At 41.0% G+C, this 26,614-nt stretch overlaps 1 pseudogene; it reads right to left on the bottom strand.

The window, feature by feature from the left end:
• Positions 1–20,387: 20,387 nt before the first annotated feature.
• On the bottom strand, positions 20,388–25,787 carry LOC135705534 (uncharacterized; annotated as a pseudogene).
• Positions 25,788–26,614: the final 827 nt, after the last annotated feature.

Genomic DNA, 26,614 nt, shown 5'->3' with positions numbered 1-26,614 from the left:
GAATCGGAAGTCGGGTGAGATTAGCAAGGAGAAACAGCCGGATCAACCCAATTCGTGCTCCGTGTGTCAAAAGCTTGGTCATAATATTAGAGACTGCAATGTCTTCAAGAGTCGCAACATCGAAGAACGGTGGAAGCTGGTCCAGCAGTTACATCTCTGCAGACGATGCTTGATTTCCCATGGAAAGTGGCCGTGCAAGGTGTCAGGGTGCGGTATACAAGGGTGCGAGCTTCGACACCATACTTTGCTACACCCAGGGCAACCTGAGGGCACATCTGGAACATCTGCACCTGCAACCGGAAATGTGAATGTCCATCGACAAAAGCCACGGTCTACTCTTTTCCGCATCCTACCCGTGACTTTATACGGCAAGGATTCATCAGTCGAAGTATTAGCCTTTCTAGATGACGGGTCGTCGCTCACTTTGGTAGAGAAGGAAGTTGCGGACCAGCTCGGTATGGAAGGGGAACTGGAGCCACTTTGTCTACAATGGACAGGAAACGTAACGAGAATGGAGTCGGAGTCAAGGGTCATCCAACTCGGCATATCTGGGACGGATAGTAGCAAGCGTCATACTCTCGAGTGCGTACGTACGGTTGATCGTTTGGATCTTCCTCCGCAGTCTTTGCAATTCAATCAACTGGTTCAACAGTTTCCTTACCTTCGGGGTCTTCCGGTGAAAAGTTTTAACGGAGCCACCCCTCGCATCCTAATTGGTTTGGAGGACACGGAGCTACTAGTAACGTTGAAGAAACGAGCAGGTAGACCTTCTGAACCAGTGGCAATGAAAACTAAACTTGGTTGGACAGTATACGGAACGGTGGAAGGCCTGAACGAACCATTTGAACACCTTCTTCTGCACATCTATTCTGGTTCCAATGATCGGGAACTACACGACGTTGTCAAGGAGCAGAAGATGTCCGGCGGGCACGGGAGATCATGCAACGGACCACGGTTCGCACAGCTTCCGGACGGTTTGAGACGGGCTTGCTGTGGCGCTATGATTATATCGAATTTCCGAACAGTAGACCGATGGCAGAGCGGCGTCTTAAGTGCCTAGTGCGAAGACTAGAGAAAACACCTGAACTCTACGAAAACGTCAGGCAGCAGATTGCTTCTTACGAGTCCAAAGGATACGCTCTTCGAGCATCGGCGGAAGAGTTGGCCAAATTTGACCCTCGAAGAACTTGGTATCTTCCCTTTGGAGTGGTTATTAATCCAAACAAGCCGGGAAAAATTCGAGTGGTTTGGGATGCTGCGGCGATGGTGGATGGAGTCTCGCATAACTCTATGCTTCTGAAGGGACCGGACCTGCTCGCGTCTCTTCCTGCGGTTCTACAGCGTTTTCGTCAACGGCAGATAGCAGTAACGGGTGATATCAGAGAAATGTTTCACCAGCTTTTCCTGTGGTACGTCAGTCAGCTTTTCCTGTGGTACGACAGTCCGTCTGGCGAAATCCACGTCTATGTCATGGACGTTGCGACGTTTGGGTCGACATGCTCACCGTGCTCTTCCCAATACGTATAGAATCTGAATGCAGAAGAATGGAGGTGCGAATTCCCGGAAGCTGTAGATGCGATCGTACATAACCACTACGTGGACGATTATCTCGACAGCAGGGATTCTGTGGAGGAAGCGACGAGTATTGCAACAGCAGTAAAAGAAGTCCATGAGAAAGCCGGATTTGAAATCCGTAATTGGCTATCGAACTCGGATGAGGTTGTGCGACGGGTCGGGGACGGCAGCGTTGCAGATCTTGCCAAGAGCTTTGCAGTAGACAAAAACAATGGTACGGAAAGAGTTCTGGGAATGTTGTGGAAGCCTTCCAGTGACGTTTTCACGTTTTCCATACGCTTCCGTGATGGGATATCCCAGATATTGAACGACAGGGTTGTTCCAACGAAGCGCGAAGTCTTGAGGGTTGTAATGAGTCTTTTTGATCCTCTTGGCTTAGTGGCCGCTTTCGGAAAGTGTATCATCCAGGACATCTGGAGGTCCAATGTGAGCTGGGACGAGCAAATTCCGGAAGAGATCTTCAACCGATGGCGTCGCTGGGTGGAAGTACTGAAAGAGCTGGATCAAGTCACTATCCCTCGCTGCTACTTCCCAAACTATTCACCGAACAGCTTGGACACACTTGAATTGCATGTGTTTGTTGATGCAAGTGAGGAAACGTACGCCTGCGTTGCTTACTTTCGCATCATCGATCGTGGTCAGGTCCGCTGTGCACTTGTATCTGCAAAATCGAAGGTCGCTCCAATAAAACCACTGTCAATTCCGCGGTTGGAACTGCAGGCAGCGGTCATAGGAAGCAGATTGGTGAAGTCAATTGAGGAAAACCACACGCTGCCGATTCGTCGTAGAGTAATCTGGAGCGATTCAAGCACGGTGTTATCGTGGCTACAGTCGGACCAGCGCAAATACCGTCAGTTTGTGGCGGTCAGAATCAGCGAAATCCTAGATGTGACCAATATAGAGGAATGGCGTTGGGTGCCAACGCGCCTTAAGGTAGCGGATGAAGCAACGAAGTGGGTGAAAGAACCCAGCTTCCATGCGGATTGTAGGTGGTTTGTCGGACCTGAGTTTTTGTACCAGGAGGAGTCGGCGTGGCCAAAAAGGATTCTGCCAACGAAGGACACTGCTGAGGAGATACGCCCGATACATGCCCATCATCGGAAAATTCCTGAACCTCTGATAAACTACAGCAGGTATTCCAAGTGGGAAAGATTATTGAGAGCCACAGCATTCCTTCTGCGGTGTGTGAATAAATGCAGAAGCAAAATCAACGGAGATCCTGTCGAACTCAACACCATTTTGTCTCAACGGGAGCTGCAGAATGCCGAGGAGTTTCTTTGGCGTGCCGTGCAGATGGAGGCATATCCTGATGAAGTCATCGTGCTCGGAAGACAGCAGCAACAATCGAGTGCAGCAGGGTTGGAAAAAACAAAAACTTCTATGAGTGATTTCTAAAAAATCGTACAGCTCTAGGATCAGTTTCATGAATTGACCACTTTACGGATGTTTCGGATGTTTAAGTAGACTCCGTGGTCCCCAGTTTAAATTTTCTGGTCAAAACTCCGATTTTATTGTGATAAGACGTCTCTGAGTGGTTTCTAAAAAATCGTGGAGTTATAAGATCAGTTACATGTTACGGATGTTCCGGATCTTCCGGTAGACCATCCCGTACTCCGGAGACAGTCCATATTCCAAACACAACTCCGAATTCATTCTGATTAGATATCTATGAGTGGTTTCTAAAAAACCGCGGAGCTCTAGGATCAGTTTCATGAATTGAATACTTTTACGGATGTTCCAGATCTTTTAGTGGACCATCCTACGGTCCCCACCTTCCATTTGCTGGTCACAACTCCGAATTAATTGTGATAAGACGTCTATGAGTGGTTTCGAAAAAACCGCGGAGCTCTAGGATCAGTTTCATGAATTGACCACTTTTACGGATGTTCTTCCACAGACTTTTGTCCTACCGGAAACTGATTGCTTCCAAAAGGTGGCCAACTATCGGTTTAACAACTTCTTCAAAGACATCAGGAAGTTATTTCTTCATATTGCCGTACAATCAATATCAGTATCAGTATCGTGAATGTCGGATCGACCGTACTATAGGCACAGACAAACAGATGTAACTCTTTGAAAAAGTTTACCTTGAAAACATAGGACCTCAGTAACGACATCTCTCGGGCTTCTCGCGGAAAACAAGCTTGCTCACTTACTCGCAAACAATATTGCATACAAGTTCTATAGAATGTATAGAAACGTCAAAGTGATCCAATGCCAGCGCTGCGGCGAGTAGTTCGGAACTGATAATATTCAAATCAACCGTTAAATGCGTACACAATGAAGTGTTACGTCTGTTTGTCTGTGCTATAGAAATCCAGTGGCAGCAGTACTATAGGAATCCGTCAAGAACGAATCGGCACTTTAGGAATCTTGGCTGTTCTTGAATCTTCACGCAACCGATGAACCATTCTGACGGCCTTATGAGTACCCAAGTAACCATATACTAATACTAATCTGTACGGACCGCTCATTGCGAGTGCTTGGTGGGCCAGCTAGTTTAGACCGGATGACCATGCCAATGAAAGAAAATTAGTTTTCGTTGAAGGAAGTATCACAACACAGGTAATTGCTATTAGATATTTTTGAAGACAGTGGCAGATGGTGGACATGAAGATCGAGTGGAGGTGCCAAGCAAAGGTGTTTTATCCTAGACAAATGTTAAGTTCCAAGTTCGCTGTTTTCGTCATGGCAGCAACAGTCGAAATTCGGTGGATGGGCCACCACCTCGGCCCAACTAACAAATTAAATTCGTTAGTTGGGTTATCTGACAGAAGGCTATAATTTTTAGGGGGTATGCGCGTCCTTTGTTGTGGTTGAGAAGATTTTGCTAAAAGCGAATTCAATCACAGCGGATTGGCAAATCAAAGCAAAGCCAAAACTGGTCATGCGACACCTAGTTTCAAGATCCGCAATTACAAAAATGATGATGTACTACCCAAGTAACAATACAAGCTGAACATTAAGAGCAGAAACTTATTATTGGTTGATTTAAGGTGTACAAGCTGATTAACATCAGGCTGAATATATAGTTGGTTAGTAGTGCATGAAGCGAATTGTATCCCCATAATCCAACCTCAATAGGTTAGCTGATCCAAAGATTGAACAAGCCTTATTTAAGCTTAACACAATTCCACAAATCAGCATACACATATTTTGATAGCTTGATTTGTTAAATGTCGTCAGTTTCTGTTGCATGTCCGGCATTTTAGTTCTACTAAATTCACTGCCTACCTTTCTAATTACTAATTACATCCAAACGACCATCAAAATAAATCGCGTGCTTGTGTCCACATTGTGTTAAGTGCACTTGAAAATGAGAGGAATGTTTAACTGTAACCAGTTGTTGCTTACAATTCTGCATTGCTGTATAATACTGTTCCGGGTGCTGTTATTCAACTTAAATTTGACGTGCTTCAAGTTAATGATCATACCTTTTACCACACATATGCCTAAATGGTCCAGTAGGTATGGTTGACGCCTATGATTCAGCGACTGCTGGTTCGAATCCCGAAATGCAAAGGTAATTTTTAGACTTATATTAACATTATAAATATGTTAATCCAATTACCCAAGTAACCAAAAGTTCCGCATTCAACGATTAAAATCACTTTCAAGTTCCGTAAAGTTCAAATAAAGTTCCGACCGAACCTTCAAGTTCCATAAAGTTCAAATAAAGTTCCGACAGAACTTTCAAGTTCCATAAAGTTCAAATAAAGTTCCAACCGAACCATCAAGTTCCATAAAGTTCAAATAAAGTTCCGCCGAACTTTCAAGTTCCATAAAGTTCACATATAGTTCCAACAGAACTTTCAAGTTCCATAAAGTTCAAATAAAGTTCCGACAGAAGTTCCATAAAGTTCAAATAAAGTTCCGACAGAACTTTCAAGTTTCATAAAGTTCAAATAAAGTTCCAACCAAACCTTCCAGTTCCATAAAGTTCAAATAAAGTTCCGACAGAACTTTCAAGTTTCATAAAGTTCAAATAAAGTTCCGACAGAACTTTCTAGTTCCATAAAGTTCAAATGAAGTTCCGACCGAACCTTCAAGATCCATAAAGTTCAAATAAAGTTCCGACAGAACTTTCAAGTTCCATAAAGTTCAAATAAAGTTCCGACAGAACTTTCAAGCCACATGAAGCAATCCGCACAAGTCTTTATTAGTAACAAAATTTAATGTACGTAAATATTAAATGATCAGTGGTCCGAATAAATCATAATTCTTATATTTATGCAGTGCATCAACATTCTATTAAAACATAAAAAAAAAAATTAAAAAGTAATTTCCTGGATTCGAACCAGTGTATTCGGCATGCGATCTACTAACGCTAACCACTGCGCCACAAATGTGTTGGAATACCATGCGGGCAAATACCAATTTCAAATTCATCAAGGTATTGTGTTTCGTATGCAAGTCAGTCAGCTGGCACTGAAAACTCCAACAGTAGGCGGGACAACAGCTCGCTTTAATATATTTCAGATGACGCAGCGGTTCGTGCTGGGGCTCTCACGCAGAAGGACTGGGTTTAATTCTTCAAACAGCTCAAAAACTACTAATGCTGATAAATCAATACACATAAATACCTGCCTTTAGAAATAACTTTCATAAAAGTGCGAACTAAACATAGAATTTGGTGTAGAGGGCAAAAACCTTTTTTAATTTATTTTCTAAAAGTTCCGTTCAAGTTCCGCCAGAAGCTGCTTAGAATTCTCTTCAATTATGATACCGGAACTTTCAAGTTCTTATAACGACTTAAAAATGAGGCTGCTTAGAATTCTAAAGACCATCACTAACTAAGCTGCTTAAGCCACAAATGGCCTTTTATCAGAACTTTTGGTTACTTGGGTAGTCAGCAACAAGTTGAAGCGGTTCCAATATAAATACATAAGATATGAAGCTTCTTCTGAAGTCTTCTATTATTATTTTTGAAAAAAAAATACTAGAAGGCTGAACAAGAGTTGGAAAAGACTGTTACTTAATGCCTTAAAAAGCTTATAATGTCTATTACTGTTAAGCTTTTGGCTGATTAAAATCACCAGATTTAAATGTTTAAAAGCTGGACAAAGGTTAACGTGGTCTATGTACAGCAATTATTCAATCTAAGGCTAAATTGAAATCGATTAATCAACACTTGTTAAGCATCAAATTGTTACCTGGGTAATTAAAAAAGTCATGCAATTTGACAGATATCAAAACGTCATTACCATTTTCACCCACTCGCCATCTGTGAGTCAATCGTCACTTTGATTCTTCAATTGAGTCTACGTTGGTTGACAAAATAATAGTAATGTAGTAATCTACATGGGCATCCTACAATCAATTTTTGTTTATATAATATTAACAATAATAATCACCTTTCAGAGCTGGCTACTCACGGACTAACCATGACTCATGGTCCCTGAATAACCAGCATGACAGCCCTCATTCGTTTCTTTGGACAGTAACTGTTCGATCTGCCCAAAAACTACCATCCGGGTTCGTTTCGATTAGGTAATGTCAATTACTCACCCACTGCTGGGTTCCAAACATATGGGAACATGCACGCCGCTGAGCTCCCGTAACCTCAAATCGATTAAATCCCGAAAAGCAATGAGCTCCTCCCAAGACTCGCACAAACCTTCACCAAGATCTGTGGTTACGCACCCCGCAGGGTGCTTTCACTCCACCGCCTGGAATCGATTCCATTTGTCTTCTCTGACCGACCGGCAGTTGCAACGGCAATCTCCGGGGGAACCTCCGTCGGCGACCACGTTGGCCCCGTCATCATTGTAACCCTGCGAAAGCGTGCGCATCCAGCTGTGATTATTTATTTCGCTAGCTTTATCAAAGTTATTAGCCTTGACGAGTGTCATTAGTTGCCAGTGCCGCGGATAAAAGTCGATCGATCCAACTCACATGGGAAAATGTGCCCGCTTAATACGATACGATTACGCGCCGCCCCATGATCATGATCAATGCAATTGACAGTTCCTTTTAGCAGCCACATCATCATGGCGGTCGATATAGGAACTGAGTGACAGCTGTGCGCCCTTTTCTTTTTGCCCATAGAAATTAGTACCGCCATTCTCACTTCGCAACGCGGCAGACATTGTTTTCGCCGTAATCGTAAAACACTATGAACTTCAGGGACGACGGCGGAGGGAAGGGCGGGCAAAGTAAATACTTGACATTGTTTGCACCGGGTTTGATGAACCATAACCCATTCCATTTGTTTTGCCGGTTCTGCCCCATTCCGGAGAGTGCCTGAACAAACGCATTTATGTATGTATGTACATTGCCGTGGCAAGCTCATTTCAGCTGATTGGAGCAAAACGTTTCCCCGATCCTGTTACCAACCCCTCGGCGTTCGGTGCAACGCACGGGAGCCCAAGCAGCGCAGTTGTTCCAAAGGCCCCTGGTTCGATCCCCGTGGCTGTCTTTCCGTTATCAATTTTCCACTCCACATTGCATTGCACCCTCATTATGCAAATTCGAATCGAGAACTCGACACAATAAAAGCGCCCCGCAGAGAGCAGCGAAGGATTCCCATCTTTGCCGTTTTGTGGCCCCTCCCATCCCTGTCCGCCCATCCTCGACGGAGACCACCACAGAACACCACAGCGCTCTTCAACTGTGGCTGATGTTCTGAATGCGAAAGGGGATAAACACTTCTTCCAACGGAGTGCATTCAGTTCTGTTTCCTCCTTCTTCTATTCTGCGTATCATTCAGTATTCTTGTTGCAGTTTGCATTCGTCTTCGTTCTGGTTCTCCTTCCTTCACAGTGTGGTGGAACCCCTTTTTTTTTGCATAAAATGACAATATAATTTGTGTTCGAAATTACGCTTTCAATTGAATGAGCCATGAATATTCCTCCGACACTCTATACGGGCCCCTCTCGCTTCGCATCGCCTCACCTCGCCAACTCTGATGGTTTTTCAGCGATCCCTTGTTGACCCTCCTTCGTGTACTGGCCATGCCTGTGTATGGAGCTGTTGTACGGAGCTGATGTGAGGTTCCTAGGGAGGTCGGTGCTATTTTTGCCTGATTTACACTTGGTCACAGTGTAACCAACTGCTGGCCATCTATGGTCATCGGGATGGTGTAAACAGTTCAGCTGCATTTTTTGCAAATTTGAGTAAATGGAACTCAAATTTGAGTCGGATTCGACGGCTGTTTAGAACACACTATCTCGATGATTCACCCCTATTTTTGGTGGTCATTCTAAAGCGCCACCCACATTAGATCCGTTTGCGTTGCGTTGACATAAATTTGACATTTAGACAATAGATTTAGCTGCTACTTTGCCGCAACACGTCAGATCCGGATCTACAGGGTGTCTCATTTAGATTAATAAGTTGAATCAGTTCAAACTTCCATTAATTTTAGTAAAACGCATCTTATTTGACTACCATTTTTCAAATTGTTCGCCCAATGTATTTTTTTTTCTAGTCGAAACATTATTTTATTCAAATAGGGGTTCTGATCTAATTTCCGTCCTACTGAGCACAACCCGCGCTTTACCACTCTTTTCTGAACGAGTTTAAACAAAAAGTGGAATATTTCTGTCAGAGATGACTTCTAAATGTATTCACCTTTCCGGTACGCGCGGTTGGATTTGATAAAGAGTCACACATTGTTGAGATATTGTTTAAAATATAATACTGCTTCTTGATTCTAAATTCGTTCAACGAGTTTCAATTCCGTCCTAACGCATTGAAAGGCCATCAGATTTTCTTCGTCCTGCGGATAAACGTAGAAAAAGGGGATTCGCTAGGAGTGCTTCTTTTGTTTTGAGAACAATGAGCCTAAATATTCATAGAATGCGCTCTAATAGTCAGTCACTAAAAAGTCTCTTTTTTAACACTCCGAATACGATGCCTCCGAAAAACGTGTAACGGCAAGTTTGCAATGGCACAACTTAGCCATTTCTTAATGAATTTCAAAAATTGTGGTACCTTTAGAATTCCTAGGGTTTCTAGATGATTTTGATTGCAAAAAACTTGAAAATAGAGTCGTCTACTTTTTTAAAAAGCGAAAAGAGTTGTTACACGTTTTTTTGAAAGGTGTGTTTGTAGGGTTTTGCAAGTGGTGCAAGATCTGTAATTTAGATTAATGGGCACAAATGTTCACAATTAGCCAGAATACAGTCATGGTTCCTATATATGGATCCTGGAGACAACGGAACGGTCCTCGAAAAATCCGGAACATCCGTAAAAATGGTCAATCCATGATCCTGATCCTAGAGCTCTGCGGTTTTTTTTAAATATTAGGAACTGTGATATAAACAAATATTTGGGGTCGTGACATAAACATGTACCTGGATGGCCATGGGACCGTCCTCCGGAAGATCCGGAACATCCGTAAAAGTGATCAACCCATGAAACTGATCCTAGAGCTAAGTGTTTTTTTTTAACATTAGGATCTGTGATATAAGAATGAATTTGGGTCATGGACCAAGATGGCCATCGGACCACCAGCGGAAGATCCGAAACATCCGTAAAAGTAGTAAATCCACGATCCTGATCCTAGAGCTCCGCGTTTTTTTTTTTATAAACATTAGAAACTGTGATGATAGAAAGAATTTGGGCTTGTGACATAAACATGAACCTGGATGTCCATAGGACCGTCCTCCGGAAGATCCGGAACATCCGTAAAAGTGATCAACCCATGAAATTGATCCTAGAACTCCGTGGTTTTCTTGAAAACATTAAGAACTGTGATGATAGAAAGAATTTAGGCTTGTGACATAAACATGAACCTGGATGTCCATGGGACCGTCCTCCGAACGATCCGGAACATTCGTGAAAGTGGAAAATTAACGAAACTGATCGTAGAGCTCCGTGGTTTTCTTGAAAACGTTAGGAACTGTGATATTAGAATGATTTTGGGATCGTGACATAAACATGGACCCAGATGGCCATCGGAACGTCCTCCGCAAGATCCGAAAAATTCCGCAGTTTTTGAAAAAAAACACTAAGAACTGAGATGATAGAATGAATTTGGGGTCGTGACCTAAACATGGATCTTGTTGGCCATGAGACCGTCCTCTGGAAGATCCGGAACATCCGTGAAAGTGGAAAATTCTCGAAACTGATCCGAGAGCTCCGTGGTTTTCTTGAAAACGTTAGGAACTGTGATATTAGAATGATTTTGGGATCGTGACATAAACATGGACCCAGATGGCCATCGGAACGTCCTCCGGAAGATCCGAAAAATCCGTAAAAGTGGTCAATATATGGAACAGATCCTAGAGCTCCACGGTTTTTTTCGAAAACACTTGGAACTGTCATATATAAATTAATTTGCAGTCGTGACATAAACATGTACCCAGAAGGCCGTGGGACCGTCCTCCGCAAGATCTAGAACATCTTTAAAAATGGGCAACCCTCGAAACTGATCCTAGAGTTCTACGGTTTTTTTCGAAAGCATGTGGAACTGCGATATAAGAAATATTTTGGAGTCATGACATAAACATGGACCCAAATGGCCATGGGGCCATCCTCTGGTAAGTCCAGAACATCCGTAAAAGAGGTTAATCATGAAACTGATTCTAAACATTAGGAACTGTGATATAAGAATGAATTTGTGATCGTGACTTAAACATGTACCCAGATAGCCATGGGACCGTCGTCCGGAAGATCAACAACATCCGTAAAATGGTCACTCCATAAAATTGAGAGGTGGAAGCATTACTATGACGAGCACCTCAACGGTGATGCAGCAGAAAACGAAGGTGGCACGGCAACAGACCTTGGAGCACGTGCAGGAGACGACAGGCTGCTGGCCTGATCTTCAATAAGTTGAGGAGGAGATCGGTCGACTGAAGAACAACAAAGCAACTGGTGTAGATCAACAACCAAGTGAGCTATTAAAATACGGTGGTGAAGCACTGGCTAGAGCGCTGCACTGGGTAATTGCCAAGATTTGGGAGGAGGGGATATTACCGGAGGATTGAAGCAAGGTGTTGTATGCCCAATCTACAAAAAGGGCTGCAATGCCCAATCTACAAGTTGGATTGCTGCAACTACCGCGCGATCACACTGCTGAGCGCCGCTTACAAGGTTCTCTCCCAAATTATACGCCGCCTGTCACCATTTGCAAGAGATTTCTTGGGCAATACCAGCAGGAATTCATGGGTTCATATTCGCGATTTGGCAGGTTCTGCAGAAATGCCACAAATACAACTTGCTTACACATCATTTGTTCATCGATTTCAAATCCGCATACGGCACAATCGATCGTGATCAGCTATGGCAGATTATGCCCGAGTACGGATTTCCAGATAAACTGACGCGATTGGTCAAGGCAACGATGGATCGAGTGATGTGCGTTGTTCGAGTATCGGGGACACTCTCGAGTCCCTTTGAATCTTGAAGGGGGTTACGGCAAGGTGATGGACTTTCGTGTCTGCTATTCAACATCGCGTTAGAAGGTGTGATCAGAAGAGTTGGGATAGACACGAGTATCAAGACAGCTTCTTGGCTTCACCGATGACATCGACATCATGGCACGGAACTTTGAGACGAAGGCGGAAACGTACATCAGACTGAAGGCTGAAGCTAGGTGGATTGGACTTGCCATCAACACATTAAACACAAAATACATGAAAGGAAGAGGTTCTAGGGAAGACAATGTTAGCCTCCCACCCCGAGTTCAGATTGACGGTAACGAAATCGAGGTGGTCGATGAGTTCGTGTATTTGGGCTCACTGGTGACCGTCGAAAATGATACCAGCAGATAATTTCAAAGACGCATTATGGCAGGGAATCGTGCCTACTTTGGACTCCGGAGGACGCTCCGGTCGAATAAAATTCGCCACAAAGTTGACTATCTAAAAGACGCTGATTAGACCGGTGGCCGTCTACTGCCACGAGACCGTGACTATGCTCGTGGAGGACAAACGCGCCCTTGAATGACGGAACGTGGAGGAAGCGAATGAACCAAGAATTGCACCAGCTGTTGGGAGAACCATCCATCGTTCACATTGCAAAAATTGGGCGACTACGGTAGGCTGGGCATGTCGTAAGAATGTCGCACGACGACGCAGTGAAAATGGTTCTTGAAAGCGCCCCAACAGGAACAAGAAGAAGAGGCGCGCAGCGCGCAAGGTGGATCGACCAAGTAGAAGGTGATCTGCAGACCCTTCGCAGACTACGAGGCTGGCAAAGTCTGGCCATGGATCGAGTAGAGTTGAAACGACTTCTTCGGACAGCAGAGGACAACAAGGCCTTAGCTCGATTGCAAGCCATAAAATTGATCCAAGAACGAAAAACCGTGGAACTGTGATATTAGAATGAATTTGGAGTCTGAACATAAACATGGAACCGAATGACCATGGGACAGTCCTTGGGAAGATCCGTAAAAATGAACCTGGATGGCCATTGGAACGTCCTCCAGAAGATCCTGATCATCCGTAAAAGTGGATCATCGATGAAACTGTGAAAAAACCGTGGTTTTTTTCGAAAACTCTTGGAACTGCGATTTAAGATAGAATTTAGGGTCGTGACATAAACATGGATCCGGATGGCCATGAGACTGTCCTCCAAAAGATCGGGAACATATCATACTGAGAAACTGATCCTAGAGCTCTGCAGTTCTTTTTTAAATACTGTGATATAAGAAACCTCTGGATCACTTTTACGGATGTTCCGTATCTTCCGGAGGACGGTCCTATGGCCATCCAGGTCCGTGTTTTTTTTTTATCTTTATTAAGGAGACTTTCAGCCCTGGGCTGGTTCGTCTCCGGTACGTGTTTATGTCATGACCCCGAATTCTTTCTTATACCACATGCTTTCGAAAAAACCGTAGAACTCTAGGATCAGTTTCAAAGATTGACCATTTTTAAAGATGTTCTAGATCTTGCGGAGGACGGTCCCATGGCCTTCTAGGTACATGTTTATGTCACGACCGTAAATTAATTTATATATGAAAGTTCCAAGTGATTTCGAAAAAAACTTGGAGCTCTAGGGTCAGTTTCATACAATGACCACTTTTACAGAATTTTCGGATCTTGCGGAGGACGGTCCGATGGCCATTTGGGTCCATGTTTATGTCACGATCCCAAATTCATTCTAATATCGCAGTTCCTAACGTTTTCAAGAAAACCACGGAGCTCTCAGATCAGTTTCGTGAATTTTCCACTTTCACGGGTGTTCCGGATCTTTTGGAGGACGGTCCCATGCCCATCAAGGTCCATGTTTATGTCACGACCCCAAATTCATTCTATCATCTCAGGTCTTAGTGTTTTTTTTCAAAAACTGCGGAGCTCTAGGATCATTTTCATTGTTTGACCACTTTTACGGATGTTCCGGATCTTCCGGAGGATGGTACTATCTGGATGTCCGATTCATGTTTATGTCACAAGCCCAAATTCTTTCTATCATCACAGTTCCTAATGTATTCAAGAAAACCACGGAGCTCTAAGATCAGGATCGTGGATTTACTACTTTTACGGATGTTCCGGATCTTCCGCTGGCGGTCCGATGGCCATCTTGGTCCATGATCCAAATTCATTCTTATATCACAGATCCTAATTTAAAAAAAAAACGCGTAGCTCTAGGATCAGTTTCATGGGTTGATCACTTTTACGGATGTTCCGGATCTTCCGGAGGACGGTCCCATGGCCATCCAAATACATGTTTATGTCACGACCCCAAATATTTGTTTATATCACAGTTCCTAATGTTTTCAAAAAAACCGCAGAGCTCTAGGATCAGGATCATTGATTGACCATTTTTACGGATGTTCCGGATTTTTCGAGGACCGTTCTGTTGTCTCCAGGATCCATATATTGGAATCATGACTGTATTCTGGCTAATTGTGAACATTTGTGCCCATTAATCTAAATTACAGATCTTGCGCCACTTGCAAAACCCTACAAACACACCTTTCAAAAAAACGTGTAACAACTCTTTTCGCTTTTTAAAAAAGTAGACGACTCTATTTTCAAGTTTTTTGCAATCAAAATCATCTAGAAACCCTAGGAATTCTAAAGGTACCACAATTTTTGAAATTCATTAGGAAATGGCTAAGTTGAGCTATTGCAAACTTGCCGTTACACGTTTTTCGGAGGCTTCGTAGTCGGCGTAAAGTTTTTTACCCACCGTATTCGGAGTGTTAAAGGCTAGGTCACTAAAGTCACTTTTTCTTGTGATAAGTCACTATTTTAAACTTTTTTAAACGTGAATTTATTTCAAGATTTATCATTCTTCTGAATAGGTCTACATTTTGTTCTGATATGGTTTGAACAATTTGAAGTTGACGACCTTGTATAGAGTTTTTTTTTTACGTTTAATCGTACTTCTCTATCTAAAGGGTGTCCACTCATTTGACTAAATAAAGTTCTCAGAGTTTTTCAGGTTTTTCCATAACTTTGGCGGATAATTTCCAGGTTTATAATAAGAATGCCATTTATGAAATGTGTTAAAAATAGGTTCTTAATGCAAAAGTTCATAAGACATGACAATCAGTTTTAAAGAAACAGCTTTACTATCAAATCCATTAAATATTGAAGTTGAACACTTACTTCATTTTAGTAATTAAGATAAAATCACAACATTTTGACGTAGGACTACGTCTTTCATTTCTATACTGGGGGTACACTTTGTAAAAACCAAAAATGGAACATGAAACAAAATTATGAAAGATTTTGAACATTAATAACTCAGCTGCTCCTGGACCAATTACAATAATTTTATCACCAATCGATCAGAAATCTTTCTACGCATCTATAGCATCGACTGATGATTTTTAACGCGAAGCTATTGAAAAAGTGGTAAGTGATCATTTTATCACTGTTTTTATGAAATAAACGTTCTTCCCAAACCCAGTTTTCATAATCGAGTACCACTTGGTTGCACATCATTCTGCTTTAACCTGAAAAGATATAAAAGAGCGCTGTTGTATGGCATTAGCTCACCCCACCAAGGTGGTCATACTTTAAAATAGGCCTGATAGGACTAGGAACTGTAAATAATAATTAAAATCTCAAATGTACTAAAGTTGAAAAGACGCATCTGTGTCACTTGAAAATTCATACATGTAAACCACACAATCACAAGAAATAAAGATCATTTAAATGGCAAAAAAAAATGGCATTAGCTCATTTTCGCTTCGGACAGCAATAGCAGCAGTGTGTAGGAAGGTGGTGGCTAGTCCGCTCCTTCACACCCAACAAGCAACAATTGACTGGCCGTGGCAAAGAAGGAAAAGGTCTGGTAAAGAAGGTGCCAAGCAGAGTTGCGACCTATCACAATCACGATAGTCAAACAGCTGATGGTAGTAACGCTTTGTACATTCCTATCAATGTATTCGTCAAAGCTCTCTCCATGACCTGACCATCCATCAAGTTGACGAAAGAAGTAAAAAGCAACTGGTGAATATCGTCTTCGGTTGTGATCCATCACCGATCTGGTCATTTCCGACAATCACGACACTCATCTGTGCTCGTTTTGAAGCAGTTGCTGGTTTGTTTGCTTATGTGAGTGTGTTGGTGAGTGAGCCCAACAGCTTCGGTTTAATGTTGCCTGCTTTGTTTGTAACTCACACAGTCGCGCCTGCCGAGACAAACTTGGAATGCGTAGGCATTGTTTTCATTTTCTTCTGTCGTTTCGCTTTTTCTCATGATCGTACTGCAGAAGTCTTCACTGTTTTCGTTGTGCTTTTCATCATCAGCAGCGAGTGTAACGTTTTGCTTGTGAGCAGCGACCATTACTGGTGATTGTTGTTTGCCATGGCTGTCAGCAATAGTCGGTTGATGCGAAGACGAATGTCACGTGAGTTTCATGATATTTTGCATCACTGGTGCCAAGCGTCATCGCAAAGTTCTTCGAGATAACCACCATCCGTTGTCTGGCTCACCGTGGTGGTGTTAAACGTATCTCCGGTCAAAGGTCCGGTGATCCTGTAAAATGAGGTCCGTGATGCTGCCACCTACACTAAACACGCCAAGCGTAAGCGGCCATGGATGTCATCTACAATAAAACGGCTCTTTTCAGGGCCATCAAGCTTATAACAGTAAAGAGTTGGAATAGAATTTATCTATTCCTGTTTGTCCATATTCAGAACCACAAGCCCCCAACGACCACACAAAATGCTCTCCAGAGTTGTAATCTTGTAACCAAACTTGGAAGCAGGGGTGCAAGTGATTTTAATTGATTCTCTTCATCAACTTCCTCTTTGAAAAAAAAAATCTTAAAAATTTGGTACGCCTACAATTCAAAAACGGAAAGAATTAAGATAACAGATGATTGGTCAATTAAAAAAACTTAATGCTCTTCACATTAATTCCATCCACTAGCAGTCCTACGTCAAGCTTCCGTTCGTGCCCCTAGGCACAGACCCTTCTACTTTTTAATGTCCTGACGTTTCGTACTAACAAAAATGTGGAAACTTTAATGAAGTTCTATTGATCTCAGAAAAGCTAGATCTAGAGATATTTGGGAAATTCCAGAGATCTTAAGGGGAAGTCCCCGGAACTTTAACCCAGACTATTGATTTGATTTAGAAATCTTTAAGCGTGAGTTAAGACAAATTCACGATAGTTCCATGATGTGCTGAAATAAAATCGAGAACCCTCAAGATGTTCCGAAAGATTCAGTACAGAGACCTTCAGAAATTTTATGAAAACTTCATAAACCCGAACTACGATTATCTCTCCGTCACGTCATTCGACACATTCAACATATTTTAGGAGCAGAAATCCATGGAATTCTAGGGATGTTTAAATGTGTTTACGAAAATTCCATTTATTTTAAAGCAGAACCGAGATCTTCATAAGAGTTGAGAGTTTTAGGGAAACTCCGACAACATCAAGACAGATCAGAGAATTAAAGGGCAGTTCTAACAACTTCAAGGAAATTGCAGGAAATTGCTTTTTACAACTATAAGTCACTAAAAGGTCACTTATTTCTTCAACATGGTCGCTAAAATCACTCTTTTTGACCGCATTGATCGCTACCAGTCCTGGATTTATGTTGTAGCCAATGAACTAACGCATCGGAACAAACCTATTATTGATTTGTGCACGGTGAAATCATTGATATTATTGATCTTTTCTGATCGATAGAACGGAAATGGGCGATTACGATGAAGTAGCGCTGTACCCTACATCAGAATTGATGGTCAACGAATAGTATCATTTCTGAATATATGATGGTGACTTCCATTTTTCAAAATTGCCTGCCTGCTCACCCCAGCAGGCCTGGGTTCAATACCAGTCGGCGCCGCCGGGATGTTCTGAGGCATAACATCTCTGATCACGCCTTCCTAGCCTAGGGAAGTAAAGCCGTTGGTCCCCGGTTCATGAGTTGAAGGGTCGATAGGTATGAGAGCTGCCTCCCAGGCGTCAGAAGCATTGGTGCTCAGCATGGAAAACAAGATCGACGGAAAACAAATCAAGGAAAAAAATTGCTTAAAATACACTTCACTTTTAGTTTTTTCGGGATCAGAGAAGACAAGACACATCAATTTTTCTGTAACGCTGCTTTCAAAGGCTGAAGACATAAATAGCATAAGTTTGATTTTAAAACTATTGATTATTTCGTTTGATTTACCTTCGCAGAACAGATTCGCCTTTTGCTATTGAATAAAGCAAAAAGCTTATCGTGCATTTCTATCAAAGAAGTCGTCTGCACTGCACGTTCTATGAAGCTCCCCTGTTTCTAGGCAGTATCTTGTTCCAGATCCTACAGACTGGCTCAGTGTCCTTGTTGCTAATGAGACGTTCATGGGTGCTAACGGAGGAACTCTCACGTGTTTCTCAGTTAGTTTTGGAACAAGTCGAGGATTTGATAGTGAATCAATGTTGTCGAAACTGGCAACAAGCTGGTTAAATGCAGCATTGTGCTCCTTCACTTGCACTTTTCCTGAAATGGGGTGGATCCCACCGGATATACACAGGTTTCCCATCTACTTAGGAGTAGGGATTCTCAGTAATGTCAGTAGTGGTACCAGCTTCTTTTGCCTTTTTGTTCGTAGATCCATTATTAATATCAGTGGATTAAGTCCAATATCCCTGACAGCACGAATGGTACTTTTCACCAGGTTCAATTGATCTTCGCTTCCAAGAGTATTGTGTGTTAGAAAGTAACCCAATGCCTAGAAGATTGAGTATTTATATTATGTATAATTGTGAATGAAATTCACATTTCACATTCTTGATTTGTAGTCTTGCCGGCGCCAGTGGTGTAGTGGTAAGCGTGACTGCTTTCTAACACCCCGATGGGTCTGGGTTCAATCCCAGCCGAGGTCGGTGGAATTTTTCTGAGGCATAAAAATCTCTGGTAAAGCCGTTGGTCCCGGCCCATGTGTGTTGGAGTGGGTGCAATATCCTACGCAGGTTTGGAAGCTGCCTTCCTGCACATTCGATTGCCGTCAATGGATGGTAATCGATGACCGTCGGTGATTGGCACTAGATTGCGGAACAGAGACCAACGTTGGTATGGATTCTAACCACTACGCCGGGATCGCCATTAACACGCTCTCACATATCGCATCAATACAACCAGACGTGAAAATATCTACACGGAAAGACGAAACAACTCTAAATTAAGTCATTTGCACTCATCTTGACAGCTAAGTGCAACCACTCAAAATTGAGTTCTTTGCTAAGTATCCAATTTAGAGTATTTTCAAAAGACATCTCTTTGAGTGAAATTGAACTGTTCCGTGATGAGTCAATAGTGGGTAAAAATGACGTAAAATCAAGTTTTGGGTTTGAAAATATTACTTGGGAAAAGAGGGCGTTTTGATTTATTTTTCTTCGATATTTCTAATAAAGAATCAACAGTTTATTAAATTTGAAATCAATACGACGTTTTTATTTGCTCTTATAAAACAACCCAGAAGGTTTTGACATTAAAAAACTTAAAGAGAGGAATTTTCGAACTCCCTTATGCGTAAGGTAAGTTCCGTTACCTTGGTGCTCGTGGAACATTGTTTAATATTCCAAACATTTATTGCAACAAGATCGTACAGCTTTTTGAGCAGGACGGGTACGTTTATGCCCAACACTGGAAAAAGCTTAAGCAAAACGCCAATCGCCAATTCTCCTGAGTTTCCACATGGAATAATGTATTCTGCAAAGACAACATATACGTCACCCTTTTTGAAGATTTCAGCGCAGCATACAATATGAGGAGGAAGATCACGGTGAGCATGTAGATGGTTGTTAAATGCAATCAAGTTGGTTGTATCATCGTCAATCTGTAAATAAACGAAACAACTGATAAATGAATTATGAAAACAAAATTTAAGCAAGATTTTCTCTAATAGGCTTGTATTATGATGATAATGCTATGCAAAAATATTACTAATAAGTTAAATTAAGTTTTTTACTCCTAACTCTTATATATTAAATCTCACTCAGCTTTACCCAGCAAATCAACGGTACCGCCAGGAACTCCTCATTTCTTCTTCCATCTTTCTCTTAATGCCACAAGTGTCATTTTTTTTAAAAATCGAAGGGCACCACGGATGTGAGCTGAAATAATTATCAATTATTTATAGTCAATTCTCTCTACCAGGATATTAAGGTGATTCGCTGTGACATCCTTATTCTCGGAACCACTTCGAAACATTAAGTGCACAAATATACGACATGTGCAACGTTCAAATTGTTACTCCACGTTTGCTGCACTGCAGCATACATGAAGTAGCAATTTCAGATGAAATTGGGCACTGATTTCCGCGATTTGTGTAATTGAAAATTTGAAGTGGAAGTGCATATATAGCCTACATAGCGGTCATTTGTGGACTCTACTAGAAATCACCTTAAAATTATTTAAAGGGCATCGAGTAAGAAAGAATATCGATTTGAATTGGAATAAGGGAATTAAATACCGTCTTCAACTGAGCTCCAAGCATTCGTTTCCACGAGGAGACCGATCTGTAAAAAAGAGCTCATGCTGCAGTCCTTATTTGCATCGGGATGGAGTCGCTCAAATACTTGCTGTATCTGAAATGTGCCGAAAGTAAGTCAGTTTAGAAATGACATAAATAAAACCAAATTCATAAGGTCATAATCTTACCATAAGTCCATTGTAGGCCAGCAAATGGGGAAATATTCTCAAAATTGAGTTGCAGACATCAGTTTTCTGCATGAGCAACCATTGATGCAAAACCGTGCAATGCACCATTTTTTCTGATAGTTCGCGAATATTTTGTAATGACGGTGTTAGTGTTGCTGTGTATGACGCGGTTTCGTGGATACCATCAGGCAATATAACGGGATCATTCTTTGGCCTTTGGAACAGTCGTTCCTCCGAGGGCAAATCCTTACGCATGTTTCCTACGCGCGTCTCTATTATTCCGTAATGGGCACCTTTTCCTCGTCCCTTGTTACGCCAGAAGAAGTATGACTAAAAAAAATATATATTCAATTTAAGGATAATTTATTTATATTTTGTTTTGTTAACTTACCTCTTTAGGAGCATCTGCATTCACTCTTGTTTTTTTCCAATTGTGGAAAAGCTTCAATGATTTTTACAGCTAATTCCTGTTTTTCATGCCATGATGGATATCTGTAAAAGAAAAAAAAAGTCAAGCAATAAAACGATGAATTTCTCGCGTAAAATTTGAAAACGGTCTAAATATTTTTGTAAACAAACTTTTGTAGGCCCTTTACCCGAGCAAAGTCGGTTAACAAACTGAAAGCAAATCGATATTAAAGTTTGCAGTTCCTATCACAATGAAAACTTATTTTGATTTCAATTGTCACGACATTAGTCTGATATCATATTGTGCTTCCATTATACAGTCAAGACTTTTTAAATGAAAGCAACTTTAATGTAAGCTCATCTGTCGTTTAACTAACGATTATTGTTTATTTGTTTTGTTTAACACATTTTAGAGCATTCGTTACTTGCCCGTGGTTAGATTTGAGCTTAAGCCTTTCAACGTGAGAAGCATGGATGCTAACGATTTACGCCAGGTCCGTATTCAGTTAAACATTATGTATACAAAATCAGAAATCAAAGTGATTTCTTTGAAAGCAAGATTAGTTTTCCGTTTGATTCAACAGTGTAAAATTTTGCTCTCATTTCTGCTGTTAAGTCAACCAAAATGAGATCAACTGGATTATTCAAAATAATTTACATCATAACAACAAATTTTGATTTCAATTTGATCTCCAACTTTGCTCGGGTACTCGCCACCCGAAGTACACCCACGCAAACCAACATCATCGGGAAGGGGAGAATTTGCGGGTAGTGAGCAAAGGGCCTACAAAAGTTGGTTTACACAAGTTTAAAGGCCGTTTTCAAATGTTACGCCTGATTTTCTTACCAAAGCCTTACCTTTTTTCTTCCTGGATCATGCGTTCAAAATAGAAATTTGTGAGAATTCTGTTCATTCTCAACAGATCTTTGTTATCGGGTATGGTACCAGCGTTAAGGGGCTTAAGAGCACGCTGGATCTCGGTTCGCTTGCCAAAACCGATTGAACTGTCTGCAATACATTATTAAATAATATTTCTATTAGAAATCATAATGCAAAAATTACTGTTTTCTGTATATGGAACAAAAGTAAGATACATATTTAATTGAAGTGATCATTACCTTTTCATGCAGTAGGTGAGTTGCCTCCGGAGGAGTCTCAATTGTTTCACGTTCCAAAATTAATTGAGCGATGACGCTGAGGATGATCTTTCTTGGGCCCATCTCCAGAATCCCTAATTCTGCCAGGTCATTTGCATCCAAATGGATCAACGACTCATCAGTGATAAGATTGGCTGTTAATAAATAAAACATTTTGATATTTAATTAGCACAGAAGTTTTGAAAAATGTGTCAGTAGTATTACCACAGGCAAACAGACATAACACATTGAATATTTCTCACTGTAAAACATCGTAGCTAAAACATTACCGCCATCTGTTGGGTACACTGTGGTGGGTAGTACACAGAACAGATGGCGGTAGTGTGTAAACGTCAAACTCATAGGAAATGACTATGCGCGCCTCAGTTGGCGGTACTACCAACTACGATTCTTTTAAATTGACCGTTAAATGCTTGTTCGATGAACAACTTGCGAGCGTTATGTCTGTTTGTCTGTGGTATAACCATAGAGGTAACTCTAAGACCAGCAGGTCCCGAAGAAACATGCTCAACTTTTTGGCTCAGTTCTAGTACTATCTTCGGTCCCAAGCTTATCGATGCACCCCTCGAAACATAAGAAAATCCATGAACCCCTCATTTTATCTGTCAAACTTTCATAGCGAATCAAAACAAACATAGTGTAGTACTAGAATTTCAACTAGAATGGGGTACGTTAACCGATTTGCTTGGGACCGATAGGCTCAAGTAGTGAGCCAATTTAAAATCGTTAGTTTCGACCGGTTGGTATTACTGTCAAATTGAAGTGAAAATTCACAAAATGGTTGGAACCCAGCCTAAGATCAAGAGATGAACTAGCCTTAGACTAAAAATTTCTCTAATAAAGGAAAAAAAAACAGCCTAAGATATAAATACTTTCGTGAGTAACGTGGAGTTCCAGGAAAGATCGAGTAAGGGAGACTTGACTGTATTAACAAAACGGCTAATTTTGAAAAATATTTTTAATCAACATGATACGACAACACATTCTATTACAATGTATGTAAGCCTACTTAATCGTCGTAGTATTTTAAACTAATATAATAATGAATATCATCTTTCTTTAGTTTCCACAAATTATAACATTTACGTGACAACAGTTTATCTTTTGTAACTCTAATCAGGTTCTGAGAAAGCTTGACTTTAAAAGCAAACAATGTAAAATCAAACTGATCAATATCTAATTCTTGATTAATAGTTATTATTTCATTTTGATGGCAAACTATTAATAGAATTATGCCATAGTAACTTCCAGTGTGCTTTAGATATTTTACTACATATCCTGGCCGGAAATCAGTTTTTTTTATTTGCAAGTGCTGAATTACCTTAATTTGTTGTGGGAGATCAAAAAGTAAACCATATGAATCTATGATTGTTTTGTCTATCATAGTGGATGTAATTATTAACGGATAATCTATGACATAAGAATGCTTCAAAATTGAGTTGATTTGTTTAAATGCCAATCTTTTCGTTAGGCTTAACGTAAGATTTTTATAATTTCCACAGGTCTTGCCTTGGCCCTTGGACTCCTTAAATTTGGCCTCATACAACAAACAACTAGCATTATATAGCGGTCCATTTTCTACACATGACTGTGCATAATGTGCAATATGGTGCATTTTATTAATAGCAATAGATGATGAGAAGCACTCTTTGAAAATACAATGAAAGTCTCGAATAGCATTATTCAGATCATTTACCATGTCTTGGGTCAATCTATGTGAAAAACAAACGTAGCTAATTAGGAGCAGCGATGAAACCAGTTGTCCTAATTTGGAGTCTTGCTGAAGGACTTCATCGAAAATGAACGGAAATGCACGCATGAGTAACCAAGTCTGAGATGCAGTTTGGCTCAAAGCATTTGTTTTCGAATTCAAAACTTGATTAGAAAAGTTTGAAGAGGGTTTGGCAGAGTCTTCACACTCTCCGTAATCGAATGTATTGATGAGATGGTTGATCTCTTGTTCTGTAGTTATTCTGGACTGTAGCTTCAAAATCAATTTGATAGTCATTGGAGAAATACCTTCCAATACATAATGCATTGGATCAAAACAAACTGTATTAGCCCATCTGAAGAATCGCAATTCATGTAACGCACAATCTGATCGTATCCCACATTCCTTTGGGGTTTTCTGCTGGTTTAATACGGAATCACGTTTTCTACGGTTCTGTGGGTAAAACTGTCGCCTAACTCACCGGATTTGAGATCTCGTCTCGAAATGCAGCACGATCATAAGAAAAGGTTGGCTGAAGGTCCAAGAAGCCCATATATCTCGTGGATAGCTAAAGTATCACCCAGAATATTTACAAGAACGGCGCGTAATGTCCAGTTTTCTGACTTTATTCTTGTAACTATTCCCTGCGGTGACTCAAGTGCAAGAAGATCTTTAAGCATGTCTTTTAGTACTATTGCATAGCCGTATTTCTTTAGTACACTCGATTTGACCATCAATGCCAAGTAAATCTTATCCATTGATGAATTAACTCGTGAGTCAAAATTTTGAACCTTAAAATAAAAAATTGTCAACTTGTTTTTCCCTTTACGCGATCCAAGTGGGTTCACATATTCGACATCGTCGCGTGTAAAGAAAGTCTCAATGCATAAGGATGGCTTTGAAGGAAGGGATGTTGTAAAAATTGCTTGCTGTCTTTGAAGGATACTATTGAGCCATCCGTTTTTGGCTCCTCAGCATCCACCATAGATCGAGCTTCTGGATTTGCCATGATCAGATGCAACGTGCCAACTATCGGAATGTAATGTACAACATCTTTCTGAATTTTGACAGTGGGAACAGAATTTGTCAATTTAACCCTTCTTTGAATTTTTTTTCCTCTTGCTCGTCCTAACAGCGTACAATTATTTAACCTAGTTTCTCCTAATATAGTTTCGATCGGTTCTAAAACCGTACAATCAGCTTTGGCAATCAAAAAATTCATGTTGTCTTCAAATGTGAGCGCGTTTTTGGTTATATCGGGGATAAACAAAGAATTTATCAAATTTATCGAAGGTTCTTGATCAAAAGAGTAGTTTTCGTTATTCAAGAACCGCTTCACTTGTGACATAGCGTGTCGTTGACTCCAAAGAACAATCGAGGAAAACCCAGAAAGAAACTTCTGCACCTTTTTTTCTGGAAGAGACACATCACAGCGAAGTTCCGTGATCATCTCCATAAATTTTGCCGTTATATCTTCCAGCGACACGTCGTTCTGGTAAAACACTGGGTTTTCAATTGCGGTAAACGGCATCGGATCATCCTCAAGGGTCGGCACTGGTGAGGGCGAAAGAACTGCTAGCTCAAAAGAGTTTTCTTCAACATCTTCCGTGTTGCCCGGAAGAGGGTTATGAGTAAGAAAATGCTTTTTGAAGCTTAAAAAAAAGCTGAAAATCGAGCCACATAGGGGACATCTCAACGGGACTGACGACTTCCGACTTGTTGCGATTTTATGGACCGTGGAAAGGTGCTGCTTAAAAAGCTCCAGATCACCTTTGATGAATTCGCTGCATCCATCAACGCAACATTTCATCCCTCAAGAATTTAAAGTTGAAAATGTACGTAATATCCACTGATAAATTAAATAATAAAGCTTACCTGTCAGCTTTTGGTAGCTTCCTTCGTCGATCTTTTTCTTTAGATGCTCCATTTTAATTGTTTCCACCAATTCACGCAATTTTAACACGGTAATACCTTCAAAACTTTGCAAAGCGATTGCTTCCAGGAGGACGACAGAGCTTAAATGAAATAAATAGGATTTTTTCATCCAAAATAAAGTGAAATCGCAACACTTCATTTTGGATACTTTCAAAAAGTGGAAAAGGAAACAACTCAAAATCAAGATAGAAAGCCCTCAAAACAAATAACTCTCAAAAGACTACAGTTCTGAGCACAATAAATGTAAAAGTAACTATTTTTGTTATACTTCAAGATTAAGTTAAAAGTACTTATCAATCAGAATAACAATGTTTCCAAAATAGTAGTCTTTCGAGAGTACTTATTTTTAAGTACTTTCTACCTCGATTTTAAGTTGTTTCGTTTCTCCGTGTATACTTTGACCATATTTTGCGTACACTGCGGGAAATCAGACTATGGTAATGGTGATATGAGCTCTGTTTAATATTAACCCACTAAATCGCCGTTAAGCAACTATTACAAAGTCAAACTGTTTTATCTGAAGTTTATAACCTCGCTCAAAACGAAAGGGTCAAAGTCCAACCACGTCAAACATTAGGCATAAAGGCCCAAGCGCAATGACAGCGGAAGCCGAGCGTCAGCGATAGCGAAAAGCCCGATCTGAGTAAGCCTGAAAACTATTTAGAACCAAATCGACTTTGGTTAGGCTTCTTGATGTCATTTGTAACAACTGTCAAACTTGCCATTTCCGTTCCACTTCCGCCCACATTGCGTTTGATCCTTAAGTGTTGCTATCAAAGCAAGAACGGCATCATCAGGTTACGAATCGGTGTCGCATCT

The sequence above is a fragment of the Ochlerotatus camptorhynchus genome, unplaced genomic scaffold (genome assembly GCF_037179485.1).
Source record: "Ochlerotatus camptorhynchus isolate MF236.1 unplaced genomic scaffold, CSIRO-AGI_Acam_v1.1 ptg000268l, whole genome shotgun sequence".
In the NCBI taxonomy this organism is placed as follows: Eukaryota; Metazoa; Arthropoda; class Insecta; order Diptera; family Culicidae; genus Ochlerotatus; species Ochlerotatus camptorhynchus.
This window is presented reverse-complemented; position numbering and strand designations above follow the sequence as displayed.